This window comes from Oncorhynchus clarkii, chromosome 1 (genome assembly GCF_045791955.1).
Source record: "Oncorhynchus clarkii lewisi isolate Uvic-CL-2024 chromosome 1, UVic_Ocla_1.0, whole genome shotgun sequence".
Classification (NCBI taxonomy): domain Eukaryota; kingdom Metazoa; phylum Chordata; class Actinopteri; order Salmoniformes; family Salmonidae; genus Oncorhynchus; species Oncorhynchus clarkii.
This window is the reverse complement of record NC_092147.1, coordinates 811,970-831,939: the sequence shown is the minus strand read 5'-3', so window position 1 is coordinate 831,939 and position 19,970 is coordinate 811,970.

The window sequence follows — 19,970 nt, the reverse complement described above, 5'->3', positions numbered from 1 at the left end:
ATTGCTTTGATGTTCACATCATGGGCTATGTGAAAGGGGTTGGATATACGCACTGTATGTTACACAGAATAAACCAATAACACATTGCCATGTCAAAGGTATCAGATTTTATTGGTACACACAATGGGACATTGGCCTGTTGTACATGGTAAATAAAGCATTCAGCGGTTGTGTGTAAACGATAACAACAAGGTCTATGTACATTCCAATTATACACCCAGTGGTTAGTGTTCCAGGTGTTTTATAGTTACACCTTTAGGTCGTACAGACTACCTTTAAGCTTGCTTATCAGCTGTGTAATTTTCCTATAACAATCAGGGGCATGAGCTCCGGACAAGTTTCCACACATGTAACACCAGTGCCGTTCAGCCAGTGTGACATATATCAGGAACTTCACTTCAACTTTAGGATGATTCCAAGTGTCTGGGGCAGTAATCACGTGTGGGTGCGCTATCAACCTCGATAGGTTGGATCTGCAGCCTACAACACTGTCGGATTTAGCGTTGGCTGCTGATGTTACGGTAGCCTCCTGTTTCGAAGGAAGCCCGGGCATTATTGCTTCACGAGCGAAAAAGGAGTTGTCACCAGGTTGCACGTTCTTCCCTCCGTTTGTTGTGGTCATCCATTCAATCCGCCCCATCATGTTTCCATCAAAGTATGGGTCGATACCGATAGGCTCGTATTTTCCATTTTTGAAAACGATATTGTGGTGGATTGTGGGTTCTCCGAAAAGTCCCTGTTTTTTTGGTGGCCATTCCATGACCGTTTCTTCCTGTGTACATAGAAGCTGAAACAGTACTTCAGATTACAGAGCGCTACCTGACCGTGACACTCTGTATAGTGAGTAAATTTGGTTACACAAGGGTATAACAACTGGAAGAGAGTTTGGTCGATTCCTCTCTTTCTGTAACTCCTGGATGCCCCGCGCGTTTCTAGGAGTCCTAAAATTGTGCTGATTGCCTCTTCTAATTTGTACGCTTGCCCTCCGTTGGAGGTTTCATCCGTTTGAGGTTTCATCCGTTGGAGGTTTCATCCGTTGGAGGTTTCATCCGTACAACAGGCAAATTTGGGCCCCATCGGCTCCTCGTGGTGGTTGGACAGATGGAAATGGTCTCGATTTTAAACACGAGCCTTCAACTTTTTTCAAGTGCCAAGTGGACACAGGAGCCTCGAGGCCCTCCAAAACAGGCAACTTCAAATCAAATCAAATCAAATCAAATTTTATTTGTCACATACACATGGTTAGCAGATGTTAATGCGAGTGTAGCGAAATGCTTGTGCTTCTAGTTCCGACAATGCAGTAATAACCAACAAGTAATCTAACTAACAATTCCAAAACTACTGTCTTATACACAGTGTAAGGGGATAAAGAATATGTACATAAGGATATATTAGTTTTGTTGACGTTGAGTGTGAGGTTATTTTCCTGACACCACACTCCGAGGGCCCTCACCTCCTCCCTGTAGGCCGTCTCGTCGTTGTTGGTAATCAAGCCTACCACTGTTGTGTCGTCCGCAAACTTGATGATTGAGTTGGAGGCGTGCGTGGCCACGCAGTCGTGGGTGAACAGGGAGTACAGGAGAGGGCTCAGAACGCACCCTTGTGGGGCCCCAGTGTTGAGGATCAGCGGGGAGGAGATGTTGTTGCCTACCCTCACCACCTGGGGGCGGCCCGTCAGGAAGTCCAGTACCCAGTTGCACAGGGCGGGGTCGAGACCCAGGGTCTCGAGCTTGATGACGAGCTTGGAGGGTACTATGGTGTTGAATGCCGAGCTGTAGTCGATGAACAGCATTCTCACATAGGTATTCCTCTTGTCCAGATGGGTTAGGGCAGTGTGCAGTGTGGTTGAGATTGCATCGTCTGTGGACCTATTTGGGCGGTAAGCAAATTGGAGTGGGTCTAGGGTGTCAGGTAGGGTGGAGGTGATATGGTCCTTGACTAGTCTCTCAAAGCACTTCATGATGACGGATGTGAGTGCTACGGGGCGGTAGTCGTTTAGCTCAGTTACCTTAGCAGTCTTGGAAACATGAGCCACGGTTGGATAGATAGGATTGGTCTGGGTTGGACATTTGAACTCGGTTTGGAAACATTAGCCATGGCCCCGTTGGAAACATGAGCTACGGTTGGATAGATAGGATTGGTCTCGGTTGGACATTTGAACTTGGTTTTGAAACATGAGCCACGGTTGGATAGATAGGATTGGTCTCGGTTTGACATTTGAACTCGGTTTGGAAACATTAGCCACGGTTGGATAGATAGCATTGGTCTCCGTTGGACATTTGAACACAGTTTGGAAACATGAGCCACAGTTGGATAGATAGCATTGGTCTCGGTTGGACATTTGAACTCGGTCTGGAAACATTAGCCATGGCCCCGTTGGAAACATGAGCCACGGTTGGATAGATAGGATTGGTCTCGGTTGGACATTTGAACTCGGTTTGGAAACATTAGCCATGGCCCCATTGGAAACATGAGCCACGGTTGGATAGATAGAATTGGTCTCGGTTGGACATTTGAACTCGGTTTGGAAACATGAGTAGAGCCAGAGGCAGGGAGAGAGAGAGAGAAAGCTAGAAATTGGGTGGTAGGGAAGAATAGCCCTAAATTGAGCCAGGGGCAAAAATAGGGAGAGTGAGAGAGAGAGAAAGCTAGGAAAAGAGTGGGAGGGAAGAATAGCACTAAACAGTGACATTGGACACATGAGCCATGTTTGTATAGATAGGATTGGTATTTGTTGGACATTTGAACTTCGTTTGGAAACATTAGCCATGGCCCCGTTGGAAACACGAGCCACGGTTGGTTAGATAGGATTAGTCTCAGTTGGACATTTGAACTCTGTTTGAAACATGAGCCACGGTTGGATGAATAGCATTGGTCTCAGTTGGATATATTTGAACTCGGTTTGGAAACATTAGCCATGGCCCCGTTGGAAACACGAGCCACGGTTGGATAGATAGGATTGGTCTCGGTTGGACATTTCAACTCGGTTTGGAAACACGAGCCACGGTTGGATAGATAGCATTGGTCTCAGTTGGATATATTTGAACTCGGTTTGGAAACATTAGCCATGGCCCCGTTGGAAACACGAGTCACGGATGGATAGATAGGATTGGTCTCGGTTGGACATTTGAACTCGGTTTGGAAACACGAGCCACGGTTGGATAGATAGCAATGGTCTCAGTTGGCCATTTGAACTCGGTTTGGAAACATTAGCCATGGCCAAGTTGGAAACATGAGCCACTGTTGGATAGATAGGATTGGTCTCGGTTGGACATTTGAACTCGGTTTGGAAACATGAGCCACGGTTGGATAGATAGGATTGGTCTCAGTTGGACATTTGAACTCGGTTTGGAAACATTAGCCATGGCCCTGTTGGAAACATGAGCCAAGGTTGGTTAGATAGGATTGGTCTCGGTTGGACATTTGAACTCGGTTTTGAAACATGAGCCACGGTTGGATAAATAGCATTGGTCTCAGTTGGATATATTTGAACTCATTTTTTTCCAAGTGCCAAGTGGACACAGGAGCCCCGAGGCCCTCCAAAACAGGCAACGTCGGGCCCCATCGGCTCTCGTGACGTTTGGGCAGATGGAAATGGTCTCGATTTTACAGACGAGCGGTCAACTTTTTCCAAGTGCCAAGTGGACACAGGAGCCCCGAGGCCCTCCAAAACAGGCAACTTCGGGCCCCATCGGCTCCTCGTGGTGGATGGACAGATGGAAATGGTCTCGATTTTAAAGACGAGCCTTCAACTTTTTTCAAGTGCCAAGTGAACACAGGAGCCCCGACGCCCTCCAAAACAGGCAACTTCGGGCCCCATCGGCTCCTCGTGGTGGTTGGACAGATGGAAATGGTCTCGATTTTAAAGACGAGCCTTCAACTTTTTTCAAGTGCCAAGTGAACACAGGAGCCCCGAGGCCCTCCAAAACAGGCAACGTCGGACCCAATCTGCTCCTCGTGACGGTTGGACAGATGGAAATGGTCTCGATTTTAAAGACGAGCCTTCAACTTTTTCCAAGTGCCAAGTGGACACAGGAGCCCGAGACCCTCCAAAACAGGCAACTTCGGGCCCAATCGGCTCCTCGTGACGGTTGGACAGATGGAAATGGTCTCGATTTTAAAAATGAGCCTTCAACTTTTCCAAGTGGAAACAGGAGCCCCGAGGCCCTCCAAAACAGGCAACGGCGGGCCCCAACGGCTCCTCGTGATGGTTGGACAGATGGAAATTACCTTGATTTTAAAGACGAGCCGTCAACTTTTTCCAAGTGCCAAGTGGACACAGGAGCCCCGAGGCCCTCCAAAACAGGCAACTCCGGGCCCCGTCGGCTCCTGTTGACACTGGAGCCCCACAGCCCTCCAAAACAGGCAAATTCGGGCCCCATCGGCTCCTCGTGATGGTTAGTCTCGGTTGGACATTTGAACTCGGGTTTGGAAACATTAGCCATGGCCCCGTTGGAAACATGAGCCACGGTTGGATAGATAGGATTTGTCTCGGTTGGACATTTGAACTCGGTTTGGAAACATTAGCCATGGCCCTGTTGGAAACACGAGCCATGGTTGGATAGATAGCATTGGTCTCAGTTGGACAATTGAACTCGGTTTTGAAACATGAGCCACGTTTGGATAGATAGCATTGGTCTCAGTTGGCCATTTGAACTCGGTTTGGAAACATTAGCCATGGCCAAGTTGGAAACATGAGCCACTGTTGGATAGATAGGATTGGTCTCGGTTGGACATTTGAACTTGGTTTGGAAACATGAGTAGAGCCAGAGGCAGGGAGAGAGAGAGAGAAAGCTAGAAATTGGGTGGTAGGGAAGAATAGCCCTAAATTGAGCCAGGTTCAAAAATAGGGAGAGTGAGAGAGAGAGAAAGCTAGGAAAAGAGTGGGAGGGAAGAATAGCACTAAACAGTGACATTGGACACATGAGCCATGTTTGTATAGATAGGATTGGTATTTGTTGGACATTTGAACTTCGTTTGGAAACATTAGCCATGGCCCCGTTGGAAACACGAGCCACGGTTGGTTAGATAGGATTAGTCTCGGTTGGACATTTGAACTTGGTTTGGAAACACGAGCCACGGTTGGATAGATAGCATTGGTCTCAGTTGGATATATTTGAACTCGGTTTGGAAACATTAGCCATGGCCCCGTTGGAAACACGAGCCACGGTTGGAAAGATAGGATTGGTCTCGGTTGGACATTTGAACTCGGTTTGGAAACACGAGCCACGGTTGGATAGATAGCATTGGTCTCAGTTGGATATATTTGAACTCGGTTTGGAAACATTAGCCATGGCCCCGTTGGAAACACGAGTCACGGATGGATAGATAGGATTGGTCTCGGTTGGACATTTGAACTCGGTTTGGAAACACGAGCCACGGTTGGATAGATAGCAATGGTCTCAGTTGGCCATTTGAACTCGGTTTGGAAACATTAGCCATGGCCAAGTTGGAAACATGAGCCACTGTTGGATAGATAGGATTGGTCTCGGTTGGACATTTGAACTCGGTTTGGAAACATGAGCCACGGTTGGATAGATAGGATTGGTCTCAGTTGGACATTTGAACTCGGTTTGGAAACATTAGCCATGGCCCTGTTGGAAACACGAGCCATGGTTGGATAGATAGCATTGGTCTCAGTTGGACAATTGAACTCGGTTTTGAAACATGAGCCACGGTTGGATAGATAGCATTGGTCTCAGTTGGCCATTTGAACTCGGTTTGGAAACATTAGCCATGGCCAAGTTGGAAACATGAGCCACTGTTGGATAGATAGGATTGGTCTCGGTTGGACATTTGAACTTGGTTTGGAAACATGAGCCACGGTTGGATAGATAGGATCGGTCTCAGTTGGACATTTGAACTCGGTTTGGAAACATTAGCCATGGCCCTGTTGGAAACATGAGCCAAGGTTGGTTAGATAGGATTGGTCTCGGTTGGACATTTGAACTCGGTTTTGAAACATGAGCCACGGTTGGATAAATAGCATTGGTCTCAGTTGGATATATTTGAACTCATTTTTTTCCAAGTGCCAAGTGGACACAGGAGCCCCGAGGCCCTCCAAAACAGGCAACGTCGGGCCCCATCGGCTCTCGTGACGTTTGGGCAGATGGAAATGGTCTCGATTTTACAGACGAGCGGTCAACTTTTTCCAAGTGCCAAGTGGACACAGGAGCCCCGAGGCCCTCCAAAACAGGCAACTTCGGGCCCCATCGGCTCCTCGTGGTGGATGGACAGATGGAAATGGTCTCGATTTTAAAGACGAGCCTTCAACTCTTTTCAAGTGCCAAGTGAACACAGGAGCCCCGACGCCCTCCAAAACAGGCAACTTCGGGCCCAATCGGCTCCTCGTGACGGTTGGACAGATGGAAATGGTCTCGATTTTAAAAATGAGCCTTCAACTTTTCCAAGTGGAAACAGGAGCCCCGAGGCCCTCCAAAACAGGCAACGGCGGGCCCCAACGGCTCCTCGTGATGGTTGGACAGATGGAAATGACCTTGATTTTAAAGACGAGCCGTCAACTTTTTCCAAGTGCCAAGTGGACACAGGAGCCCCGAGGCCCTCCAAAACAGGCAACTCCGGGCCCCGTCGGCTCCTGTTGACACTGGAGCCCCACAGCCCTCCAAAACAGGCATATTCGGGCCCCATCGGCTCCTCGTGATGGTTAGTCTCGGTTGGACATTTGAACTCGGGTCGGAAATATGAGCCATGGCCCCGTTGGAAACATGAGCCACAGTTGGATAGATAGAATTGGTCTCGGTTGGACATTTGAACTTGGTTTGGAAACATTAGCCATGGCCCCGTTGGAAACATGAGCCACGGTTGGATAGATAGGATTTGTCTCGGTTGGACATTTGAACTCGGTTTTGAAACATTAGCCATGGCCCCGTTGGAAACACGAGCCACGGTTGGTTAGATAGGATTGGTCTCAGTTGGAAATTTGAACTCGGTTTTGAAACATGAGCCACAGTTGGATGAATAGCATTGGTCTCAGTTGGATATATTTGAACTCATTTTTTTCCAAGTGCCAAGTGGACACAGGAGCCCAGAGGCCCTCCAAAACAGGCAACGTCGGGCCCCATCGGCTCCTCGTGATGTTTGGACAGATGGAAATGGTCTCGATTTTAAAGACGAGAAGTCAACTTTTTCCAAGTGCCAAGTGGACACAGGATCCCCGAGGCCCTCCAAAACAGGCAACTTCGGGCACCATCGGCTCCTCGTGACGGTTGGACAGATGGGAATGGTCTCGATTTTAAAGATGAGCCTTCAACGTTTTCCAAGTGCCAAGTGGACACAGGAGCCCGAGACCCTCCAAAACAGGCATCTTCGGGCCCAATCGGCTCCTCGTGACGGTTGGACAGATAGAAATGGTCTCGATTTTAAAAATGAGCCTTCAACTTTTCCAAGTGGAAACAGGAGCCCCGAGGCCCTCCAAAACAGGCAACGTCGGGCCCCATCGGCTCCTCGTGGTGGTTGGACAGATGGAAATGGTCTCGATTTTAAAGACGAGCCTTCAACTTTTTCCAAGTGCCAAGTTGACACAGGAGCCCCGAGGCCCTCCAAAACAGGCAACGTCGGGCCCCAACGGCTCCTCGTGACGGTTGGACAGATGGAAATTACCTCAGTTTTAAAGACGAGCCGTCAACTTTTTCAAAGTGCCAAGTGGACACAGGAGCCCCGAGGCCCTCCAAAACAGGCAACTCCGGGCCCCATCGGCTCCTGTTGACACTGGAGCCCCACAGCCCTCCAAAACAGGCAAATTCGGGCCCCATCGGCTCCTCGTGATGGTTAGTCTCGGTTGGACATTTGAACTCGGGTTGGAAACATGAGCCATGGCCCCGTTGGAAACATGAGCCACAGTTGGATAGATAGAATTGGTCTCGGTTGGACATTTGAACTCGGTTTGGAAACATTAGCCATGGCCCCGTTGGAAACATGAGCCACGGTTGGATAGATAGGATTGGTCTCGGTTGGACATTTGAACTCGGTTTGGAAACATTAGCCATGGCCCCGTTGGAAACATGATCCACAGTTGGATAGATAGGATTGGTCTCAGTTGGACATTTGAACTCGGTTTGGAAACATTAGCCATGGCCCTGTTGGAAACATGAACCACGGTTGAATAGATAGGATTGGTCTCGGTTGGACATTTGAACTCGGTTTGGAAACATTAGCCATTGCCCCATTGGAAACATGAGCCACGGTTGGATAGATAGGATTGGTCTCAGTTGGACATTTGAACTCGGTTTGGAAACATTAGCCATGGCCCCGTTGGAAACATGGGCCACGGTTGGATAGATAGGATTGGTCTCTGTTGGACATTTGAACTCGGTTTTGAAACATGAGCCACGGTTGGATAGATAGGATTGGTCTCAGTTGGACATTTGAACTCGGTTTGGAAACACGAGCCACGGTTGGATAGATAGCATTGGTCTCAGTTGGACATTTGAACTCGGTTTGGAAACATTAGCCACGGTTGGATAGATAGCATTGGTCTCGGTTCGACATTTGAACTCGGTTTGGAAACATTAGCCATGGCCAAGTTGGAAACATGAGCCACGGTTGGATAGATTGGATTGGTCTCAGTTGGACATTTGAACTCGGTTTTGAAACACGAGCCACGGTTGGATAGATAGCATTGGTCTCGGTTCGACATTTGAACTCGGTAGAGCCAGAGGCAGAAATAGGGAGAGAGAAAGCTAGAAATTGGGTGGGAGGGAAGAATAGCCCTAAACAGTGACATTGGACACATGAGCCATGTTTGGATAGATAGGATTGGTCTCTGTTGGATATTTGAACTCGGTTTGGAAACATGATTCATGTTTAGATAGCTCAGCTGTAGCAGGGTAATACAGTCATGCTCATATAACAGAGTCTTTGTGGTGTGTATCAGTCATGGTCCAATAACCAACCAGTGTTGAGTTACTGTGGTTGAGGGTTATTTTATCCAGCCAATGGTAGGTGATGTCACTACAAACTGCCATGTAAAAGCCCTTACGCAAGGCATATCCACTTCACAACTCTGGAGACTTTGAGAGAGGTCTAACAGGCTCCCATTCTACCCAATTGACTACAGTGGGCCACCAGTTGTTTAAAGGCTGGTTCATATGAAACTCAAGAACTGTCTATAAGAAGTGATAGACATCGATAGATACTGAACATACCGACCATGGCCGGTGTAACCACACAATATATTGTGGCAGACCACCCTCCTTGGTATTACAAATCGGATTACAGAGATGTGTTCACTTGTAAAAGTACACAAGGACTGTTTGATAAAGTGGTCGACCTGATGATGTGTAAGCAACAGGCACTTTCGGAGAGGGAGAAAAGGTACAAACCAAAAACAATCTATAAGATTATCAGGGATATGGTAATCAAGGACTCTAACACTATACAACAACAACCGTCGCGCTTGTTATTGCTTGCGCTGATGGACCTAGTGGACATTGAAAGTGGTACAGGCGTTGACTCAATGTCAGGTCTAGACAAGGCTGGTCTCAAGCACGTGCTACTGGCATACGGTAACTACACAAACAACTATATACCGACTAAAGAACTGATAAGTCCCAAGGGTAAGAAGGTGATTCCAGTGGTCACACAGTACTCTGAAAAACACAACTTTGTCTACTGCGACAGGAACAGGTCCATGATTGGAACCTACACCGTTGGCATCCCGACAAATGGGAAAGGCAATGGCAAGTCATACTTCGTCCAAGAGGTACTGTTTGACCCGGGACTCGGGAGCCTGGAGTTGCTGAAAACTGTCACTGGTAGCATGTTTGATTTTTGGGACTTGACCCTGGAGGTGCCCACTCACTCCACAGCACTCACCCCTTCCTTTCAACAGATTCAGCCTGTCCAGTTGTTACTCACGGAGGACAACACAATGTCCACCCAGGTTCTAGTCTCTCACATGGAAGAGATAGCCTCCATGTGCTGCGTATTAGGCACTGCTTCGGCTGTCATGCTGAAGAAAAAGAGGGAGACAAGGGTTGATTGTTTCACAGAAAATGAAGAGATATGTGACCTAAAGCACTTCCATTATGAGAACCATGACACTCGTACTGTCTACTTCAGAAGGAGCAGCAAGTTCCTGGATGGCAAGCGGGTGAACCTGGTACCTGTTGTCGTACTGAGAAAGGGCCAGGATCTGGCTCCTGAATTGTACGTGTCTACTACTGTGAGGCTTTGCAGGGCAGTGAAGCAATCATGCGTCAAGGGCAATGGTGAGCTGGTGAGCTGTTGGAATGACACGCTAAAGGAGCTTGGGAGAGACACGTTTATCACCGGGCCCGAAGTGTATCAGGAGATACACAATCCCGCATTGGCAGCGTTCATCAAGCGTGTGAATCCAACCAGCTGGTGCAATTACATACCAAAGCACGTGGAGAGTATGATTAGTGACCCTATCATGGTGGAAGTGGTAGAACTGGCCATTATATATATGGAATGTAAGATCCCCAACGCGTTTGCCGTGGCAGAGCTACTATATTGCCCGCTTCAGAAGGTGAAAGATTACGTACGGTTCTGGGACATGTACTCCTCTGACAAGATCATTCACACGGCCGTAAAAAAGAAGCGTGCCAGTATGGTGGAGCAGCAGATGAGGAAGGACTGGTTAGAGTTGGCTCAAATTACGGCCAGATACATGCGCCAGAGAGATGGTAACAATGGGAATCTCGAAATGTCTTCAGCTTGTGAAGAGTTGTTCAACCCCCACACACCCAACAACGTAGCCAAAGCCCAGAGGACCTGGCAATCCCTGATCAAACATGATACAAGCAAGATCAAGGACAAGGACTTGGTACAGATGTATGCCACCGCCAAAGTGCTATTTGTAAAACTCCGCACTTATCACAACAAATTAAAGAAATACCAGAAGGTAGGAGAGGGAGAGAGGTATGATCTAGAGAGCGGATCATCCTCACCACACTCTACCCAAGTGCAAGACCCTGATGTGTCCTCTAAGAGTCCGGCTCATGTCGACGAGCACAGCGAAGACGAAACTGGACATGGTGACAGTGAGAAGACTGACACTTGTTACTCTATAGTCACACCTGAAACAATTCCCATTTTGACGTGGATCAAGAACCTTTCCACTCTACTGCTGAGTGAACCTTGGTTGAAAGAGGAAAGTCTCAGGAGAGATGCTGTTTGTACTCTCCTCGGATTGGATAACACCTTTTTGGACAAAAGACACAGGGAAATCCTCGCCAATTGGGTCAGCAACAACCGAACCATTGTAAATACACTTCAGAGCCACGGCTTGCAGGACAGACTCAGCAAAGCCCTGATTGATAGCTTAGAGGCTATGTCCACCAACAACTGGAGACGCAAGATATCACAATCCTTCCAGGGTAACCGGTGTCAACCGGGGGATGATTCAGCGCAACCGGTGGCCAAACTGTCCAGAGAGATTAAGCCTGGAGCTGAGAGGAAGAAAAATGATTCGGGTAGAACACACATTATTGGCAAATCTACTAAGAAAGAAAGGCCTTTTCACAAGACCAAAGGGGTAAATCGGGTTCGCTCTGCTTATCAGTCAAAAAGTCATTGGGTATAAAGTCATCCTGGTGGAAGGGTTTCCTAAAATACCAACAATCAACAGAGAACAGAAGGCAACCCAAGTACAGTGGCGACGATGCCCACCCTTGGCTGAGCCAGGCCGAGGAAGTCCCCAGTGAAGAGGAGGAAGAGTGTAATGTGGATGAAAGTAACATCCCCGGTGACGAGTTGGAGGCTACAATGGGCTACGGCAACAGCGAGGCCCTTGACGAATACGATTACAGTGACCCATTTATAAATGACCGATCTACTGGTGAAGAACAAAGCAGTGAAGAGGAAGAGGAGGATGATGCATTCTGTGCTCAGGTGAAAAAGAGGGCAAAAGTGGCTAAGTCTAAAACCAAGAATGTTAAGCGGGGACATAGGCATAACAGCTGGTCACAGTCAGAGTCCGAACAAGAGTCAGAACAGGATGCCCATACCTCTAAGCCTAGCTGTGGTGGGTTGAGAGAGGAAAGGAACATCTATAAGCGCGCACTGCTATCCGACTCGGACGATTCTATAAAGCAAGATTACAAGCGTGTCAAACTCACAAAAGCCAACCGCTAGCATCACAGGAGAGAATCTAAAAGGAGCAGGAGGGACAAGGGGTGTAAAGAGACTGGACAAGTCTAACACAAGGTGTGAAACTGTAAAGACCACTAAGCAGATACAAACCCACAATCGAGATTCACACCAATACAAAAAGAAACTGTCCGATCCTGAAGAAGATGAGGACGACTACCAAGGGGAGGGACCCACTCTGCAAAGAATAAAAAGGGTGCCTTGTTCCAAGTCAAAAGGCACTTGCTCTCCAGTTATCTATACCGACTCAGAGCAGGAGGAAATATGCACGCCTAAGAAGATACAAAAAAGCCCACTTGTCAATAGGCCCCGGGAGAACCTTGACAACCCAGGAGCTGACGTTTCCAAACCCCAGCAACCGTCCAACCTCCCAGGTGTTACAGGTTCACATCGGAGGTTGGATGTGTCACAAGTCAAAGGACACAGATTACATGTATAGGCTGGGAAGGCAGCCAGGGTTACTGATCAAGCTGCCTGGCTAGCGGACACCACTCAACACGAGTGTTCGGATCAGGAGGAATGCGGAGAGGATCACCATACCCATCCTGCTGAGCCTACATCCGCTGCCAAGTCAGAGTGCCAGTCAGAAGAGAACACGGGGTCTCAGTCAGAGGACGCTTCCGAATTGGACTTTAATGATCAACTGGACAAAAAGCCTGCAAGGTGTAGCGCATCTGAAACGGACTCTGGTGAAACTGAATATTTTGTTTCTATGTGATAACAGTTATGTCTTCCCATATAATAAAGAAGCAGCCTGTACGTGGGTCGAAAAGTGCTTACGTTGTACGATATTTAGAGGGGCTGGCTAACAGTGTCTCTGTCTCGCAGTTGGACTAACCGTGTACGTCTTCAGCAGTGCTGTCAGCTACGTATTCAACCTTGAGGTATAAAGAGGAGGAACCCAAGGTTGTTGTCAATACCCTGGATAGGTATCTTGTGAGGAAATGATACGAATGTGTTTACTTTGATATGGAAATATGTTAACCTGTGTGACTGCCCTATACCGAAAGGTATACCCATCCTTGTATGACATAAACTGTTTGTCTTTGCATCTGTCTTCACCTGCATGTAATCATAGCCCTTCTATAATATAACAATGGACGCTTACAATGGTACTTTCATCACACCTTTATTAGTTGATCCAAGGAAATACAAGGTACACACAACTTTGCGACCTTTTGCCACATTTCAGGCTTCAAACATAAAGATATAAAACTGTATTTTTTTGTGAAGAATCAACAACAAGTGGGACAAAATCATGAAGTGGAACGACATTTATTGGATATTTCAAACTTTTTAAACAAATCAAAAACTGAAAAATTGGGCGTGCAAAATTATTCAGCCCCTTTACTTTCAGTGCAGCAAACTCTCTCCAGAAGTTCAGTAAGGATCTCTGAATGATCCAATGTTGACCTAAATGACTAATCAAATCAAATCAAATCAAATTTATTTATATAGCCCTTCGTACATCAGCTGATATCTCAAAGTGCTGTACAGAAACCCAGCCTAAAACCCCAAACAGCAAGCAATGCAGGTGTAGAAGCACGGTGGCTAGGAAAAACTCCCTAGAAAGGCCAAAACCTAGGAAGAAACCTAGAGAGGAACCAGGCTATGTGGGGTGGCCAGTCCTCTTCTGGCTGTGCCGGGTGGAGATTATAACAAAACATGGTCAAGATGTTCAAATGTTCATAAATGACCAGCATGGTCGAATAATAATAAGGCAGAATAGTTGAAACTGGAGCAGCAGCACAGTCAGGTGGACTGGGGACAGCAAGGAGTCATCATGTCAGGTATTCCTGGGGCATGGTCCTATGGCTCAGGTCCTCCGAGAGAGAGAAAGAAAGAGAGAATTAGAGAGAGCATATGTGGGATGGCCAGTCCTCTTCTGGCTGTGCCGGGTGGAGATTATAACAGAACATGGCCAAGATGTTCAAATGTTCATAAATGACCAGCATGTCATTTATGATGATAAATACAATCCACCTGTGTGTAATCAAGTCTCTGTATAAATGCACCTGCACTGTGATAGTCTCAGAGGTCCGTTAAAAGCGCAGAGAGCATCATGAAGAACAAGGAACACACCAGGCAGGTCCGAGATACTGTTGTGAAGAAGTTTAAAGCCGGATTTGGATACAAAAATATTTCCCAAGCTTTAAACATCCCAAGGAGCACTGTGCAAGCGATAATATTGAAATGGAAGGAGTATCAGACCACTGCAAATCTACCAAGACCTGGCCGTCCCTCTAAACTTTCAGCTCATACAAGGAGAAGACTGATCAGAGATGCAGCCAAGAGGCCCATGATCACTCTGGATGAACTGCAGAGATCTACAGCTGAGGTGGGAGACTCTGTCCATAGGACAACAATCAGTCGTATATTGCACAAATCTGGCCTTTATGGAAGAGTGGCAAGAAGAAAGCCATTTCTTAAAGATATCCATAAAAAGTGTTGTTTAAAGTTTGCCACAAGCCACCTGGGAGACACACCAAACATGTGGAAGAAGGTGCTCTGGTCAGATGAAACCAAAATTGAACTTTTTGGCAACAATGCAAAACGTTATGTTTGGCGTAAAAGCAACACAGCTGAACACACCATCCCCACTGTCAAACATGGTGGTGGCAGCATCATGGTTTGGGCCTGCTTTTCTTCAGCAGGGACAGGGAAGATGGTTAAAATTGATGGGAAGATGGATGTAGCCAAATACAGGACCATTCTGGAAGAAATCAAAAACTGAAAAATTGGGCGTGCAAAATTATTCAGCCCCCTTAAGTTAATACTTTGTAGCGCCACCTTTTGCTGCGATTACAGCTGTAAGTTGCTTGGGGTATGTCTCTATCAGTTTTGCACATCGAGAGACTGAAATTTTTTCCCATTCCTCCTTGCAAAACAGCTCGAGCTCAGTGAGGTTGGATGGAGAGCATTTGTGAACAGCAGTTTTCAGTTCTTTCCACAGATTCTCGATTGGATTCAGGTCTGGACTTTGACTTGGCCATTCTAACACCTGGATATGTTTATTTTTGAACCATTCCATTGTAGATTTTGCTTTATGTTTTGGATCATTGTCTTGTTGGAAGACAAATCTCCGTCCCAGTCTCAGGTCTTTTGCAGACTCCATCAGGTTTTCTTCCAGAATGGTCCTGTATTTGGCTCCATCCATCTTCCCATCAATTTTAACCATCTTCCCTGTCCCTGCTGAAGAAAAGCAGGCCCAAACCATGATGCTGCCACCACCATGTTTGACAGTGGGGATGGTGTGTTCAGAGTGATGAGCTGTGTTGCTTTTACGCCAAACATAACGTTTTGCATTGTTGCCAAAAAGTTCAATTTTGGTTTCATCTGACCAGAGCACCTTCTTCCACGTTTGGTGTGTCTCCCAGGTGACTTGTGGCAAACTTTAAACGACACTTTTTATGGATATCTTTAAGAAATGGCTTTCTTCTTGCCACTCTTCCATAAAGGCCAGATTTGTGCAATATACGACTGATTGTTGTCCTATGGACAGAGTCTCCCACCTCAGCTGTAGATCTCTGCAGTTCATCCAGAGTGATCATGGGCCTCTTGGCTGCATCTCTGATCAGTCTTCTCCTTGTATGAGCTGAAAGTTTAGAGGGATGGCCAGGTCTTGGTAGATTTGCAGTGGTCTGATACTCCTTCCATTTCAATATTATCGCTTGCACAGTGCTCCTTGGGATGTTTAAAGCTTGGGAAATCTTTTTGTATCCAAATCCGGCTTTAAACTTCTTCACAACAGTATCTCGGACCTGCCTGGTGTGTTCCTTGTTCTTCATGATGCTCTCTGCGCTTTTAACGGACCTCTGAGACTATCACAGTGCAGGTGCATTTATACGGAGACTTGATTACACACAGGTGGATTGTATTTATCATCATTAGTCATTTAGGTCAACATTGGATTATTCAGAGATCCTCACTGAATTTCTGGAGAGAGTTTGCTGCACTAAAAGTAAAGAGGCTGAATAATTTTGCATGCCCAATTTTTCAGTTTTTGATTTGTTAAAAAAGTTTGAAATATCCAATAAATGTCGTTCCACTTCATGATTGTGTCCGACTTGTTGTTGATTCTTCACAAAAAAATACAGTTTTATATCTTTATGTTTGAAGCCTGAAATGTGGCAAAAGGTCGCAAAGTTCAAGGGGGCCGAATACTTTCGCAAGGCACTGTATTTCAGGTCCAGTGTCTCAGGGAAAGCAAACCTTGTGCCCGTCTTGACTATATCAGTGGTATCTCTGCCAATGTTCCTAACACGTTCAATCCTCATACACACAACCTGCGGCAATGTCACTACCTTGCTGGTGATTTCAATCTGAGTTCCTGTGTGGCAGTGTGTACAATGGTAGTCACAGGTGGTGAACGTGATGTCAGTGTACAGTTTGATATAGTCCTGCAGCTCTGTGGGGAGATTATCACCTATCAACACGGTGATCGTGTTGGACTTATTGAGTGTGGACTGGACTGTGTTACAACGGAGGCAGCGCACACTTTCCTCGTTCTCAATGTCCCACAGAGAACCTATCCTCTTAGCTATCCCACAGTTGTCTGCTAGAGCATTGATGATGCACTTGAAGACCACGTCTGAGTCCTCCTGAACATCGAAAGGGGCTCCTCTGTACAATGTCATTGCGTTTACTAGTAGGCTCGGATCACACGGTGACATGTTGCCTTTGGTCATATCGTAGATGAGACACTTAAGCCTCACTGCCACCGTATTAGGAGACCGGGGATCTTGACCATCACCCAGCCGAATGATGTCCCGTAGCTCTCGTGTCCCACACAGCACTTGGACAACGCTGTTGATGCTGCAGTAAGCCCCGTAATTGATCAAGCCGCGCATAGTGTAAGGTGGACAGGGAGACCAATCAGCCTTGGCAGAACAACAACACAGATTCCGATGTGACCCAGTCGACAGCAGTTTAGGATATCTAGTACTTTACGACATTTAGTACTCAGTCACGCTGAATGTAATCATGCTATTGAACAGCTCTCTGAGAGATAACACAGACCCCTCCAGGTTCAGTAGAACCATGAGTATTGTCATCTTGTAATAGTCAAGCGTTACACTTTGTGAACAATATCACAGGGGCCCACTTGGAATCTATATGGGACACTAAGTCGTGTGTGAAACAGCTACCGTTGTCAGTCAGTAACTTTGACCGGTCCAGTTGATCTATCCTGACAACCCCAGAGAGGGCAGAGACGTTCAGAGTCACCTTTGTCAAACCCTGCGTACAATCTAATGTCGTCACTTCCAGCCTAGATGATTCGAATATCTTCACCCTCATCCTTAGCACTATGTTCCTAACCAGTGTACTCAGCTTAGTATCACCCGGGCCTTCTGCTGTCTGGTTGCCTCTGTAAGGCTGAGGTTCTCTGTATACCAGCAGTTTGCCGCTGCTTTTATTACGAGCGTCTTCTTCCTCACCCAAGTATGTCAGCCAGTCAGGTATTTCGGATGTGTAATCTCTGAACGTAAAGTATCTACCGAGTAGAGTTAAGAGGTGTGGACTTTTCCTTTCGTCGTTATTGAATTGGCGCAACCACTCGATCGAGTCGTTCAGTACCTGCGAGGTAGACGTGCCAGTACTGAGATTGCAAAGCCATTTGCACAGGTTCGAGTCTGGTAAGTGCTTTGATATCATAGTAGTACAGAGACCGGTCAAGTTCTTACATTGGTCACTGAACATCGAGGCCAATGGCTTGTTGAAATTCCTGCTCAGATAAGGGACAATGTCGATCATCACAGCTCCTTTGCCGTTAAGGATGTGAGTAGGCAGCAACCGCATATCTAGGGCCGCCTTGAGAGTGAGAAACACTTGTAGCAGAAAAGCGTATACAGAGTTAGGTGAGTCTGCGACGGTCCAGTTAAACACCTGCTTGCAGTCATCGAACAACTGAGCGTATTGGAAGATGAACACATCCTTGCGCATAGAGCACTTACACAATCCATGTCTGGGACCAGCAAATATAAGAGGGTGCATTTGGGTCATGTTCTGTGACTGGATGACCACGCTGTCTTTGAAGCGTGCTATCGCCTTCTCGTTGGTACTCTTCAGAATGACCATGGTTGTGTTTATCTCCCCCTCGATCCTCTTGCCTCTCATACTCACCCTACCCTCTATATCATCACCGATATCCTGTACTGGCTCTGTTGCCGGTATGCTGCTGGGTGGTTTCCGTGTACCCTCATCACTAGCGTCAGCACTGTTCCCCTTGCACTGGCTGACAATATGGTTGTCCACACTGGCTCCCGCTTGGCCTATGGTGAGGTCTAGAGCTTTGATCATCTTGCCTCTCATATTATTCACCCTACCCTGTATAGCATCACCGACTGCGGCCAGTATGCTACTGGGTGGGTTCGATGCATCCTCGCCACTGGCTTCAGTAATGGGACCCTGGGACGGGTTGACAATGAGGTTGTTCACACTGGCTCCCGCTTGGCCTATGGTGAGGTCTAGAGCCTTGTTAGAGCGATTGCCCACAGACGCTATATTACAATTGCCATTGTTGACTATCTCATCACCCAAATTGCTACAGCTCAACATTTCGGTGAAGTTGTCACTCCATTCAAGGTTATTCAAATCCAGGAGAGATACATCCCTTGACATGTGCCCCGCATCAGTTGTGACCGAGTTTTCCATACCATAAGCCTCCTTGGATTGGACAGGATGAAGTTCATCTGTCAGTTTGTGTGTCTGTTTCACATCTATTATGACAGACGGGTGAGGATGGAGCTGATGCTGTGGACAGTGTTGGTTCGAAGTACCCACGTGTGGATTATCTACGTACACCCCGGGAGCCATCTTGGCAGGTCTAACCCCGGCCCGATTGTCTGTTTCAGCAACCTTGCGTTTGCTATACTTGCTCTTGTATAGACATTCGAGCTCCGTGGCCTTGCTCGAGTACCAACTGTACGGCTGGATAAGATCAGGAGCCAACCTGATAAGGTCTATTCCGTAGTACACTTTGGGATCGGACCCGATCACTGTAACCGGGGATGGCGTTGCCGATCTCTCTTCCACAAGTTTAGTGAGGTCCTTGGGGACACAGTCATTGGCCACTATCATGTCGGTTGACCTATAGTTCCCTACCTGTAAGGACAAGGGCATCTGTGTGGAAGGTGTCTGAGCATCCTTGACATCTATCGCCAAACACTGGTATCATTTGAGATTAAGCAGTGTGGAAGGAGGCCATCTCTCTTGAGGAAACAGGGTAATGCATTGCACTCCCATATAGACAAAAGCTTTGTCCACTATCTTGGAGGCAATGACAGAGAGTTTATTGCGTATAGTCCCCGCGCTGGGCCTTGTGTGTTTGTATTTCGCTTGGAGGGAGCTAGCGTTTATCAATCTCATGTAGCGTATGTCCAAAGTCTCATTGTCATCTGGTCTGTAAACCCCTACCATATCGGATAGATTGGCAGCATATGTCATCTTACAATATTCGTCGTCCGAACCTTTGTATTGGAACAAGGGCGAGCTGCTGTGTAACTCCCACATCACACAGTACCAGCTGAATTATGTCGCTCCCCATGGCCGAGTTCAAGCACCACAGCACTTCGGGAGCCATGTTAGTGCGGTTGCCCCGAGGCTGATCTGGGGTAGAGAAGTTGCATGATGTGCCAAAGTCGCTGATCTTGAAAGCAAATGGTATTGTATTTCTATCAGGCTGGTGACAGACCAAGACGTTCCTGTGCGTGAAGTCCTTGTGCTGGATGGTTCTCGATCGCAAGTTTTCAAGCCCCCGGAGAGTGTCCAGTTCTACTAAGGGGACTACTGAGGCATTTTGTATACGCCACATGAACTCCTGTAGCGAGAACAGTGCT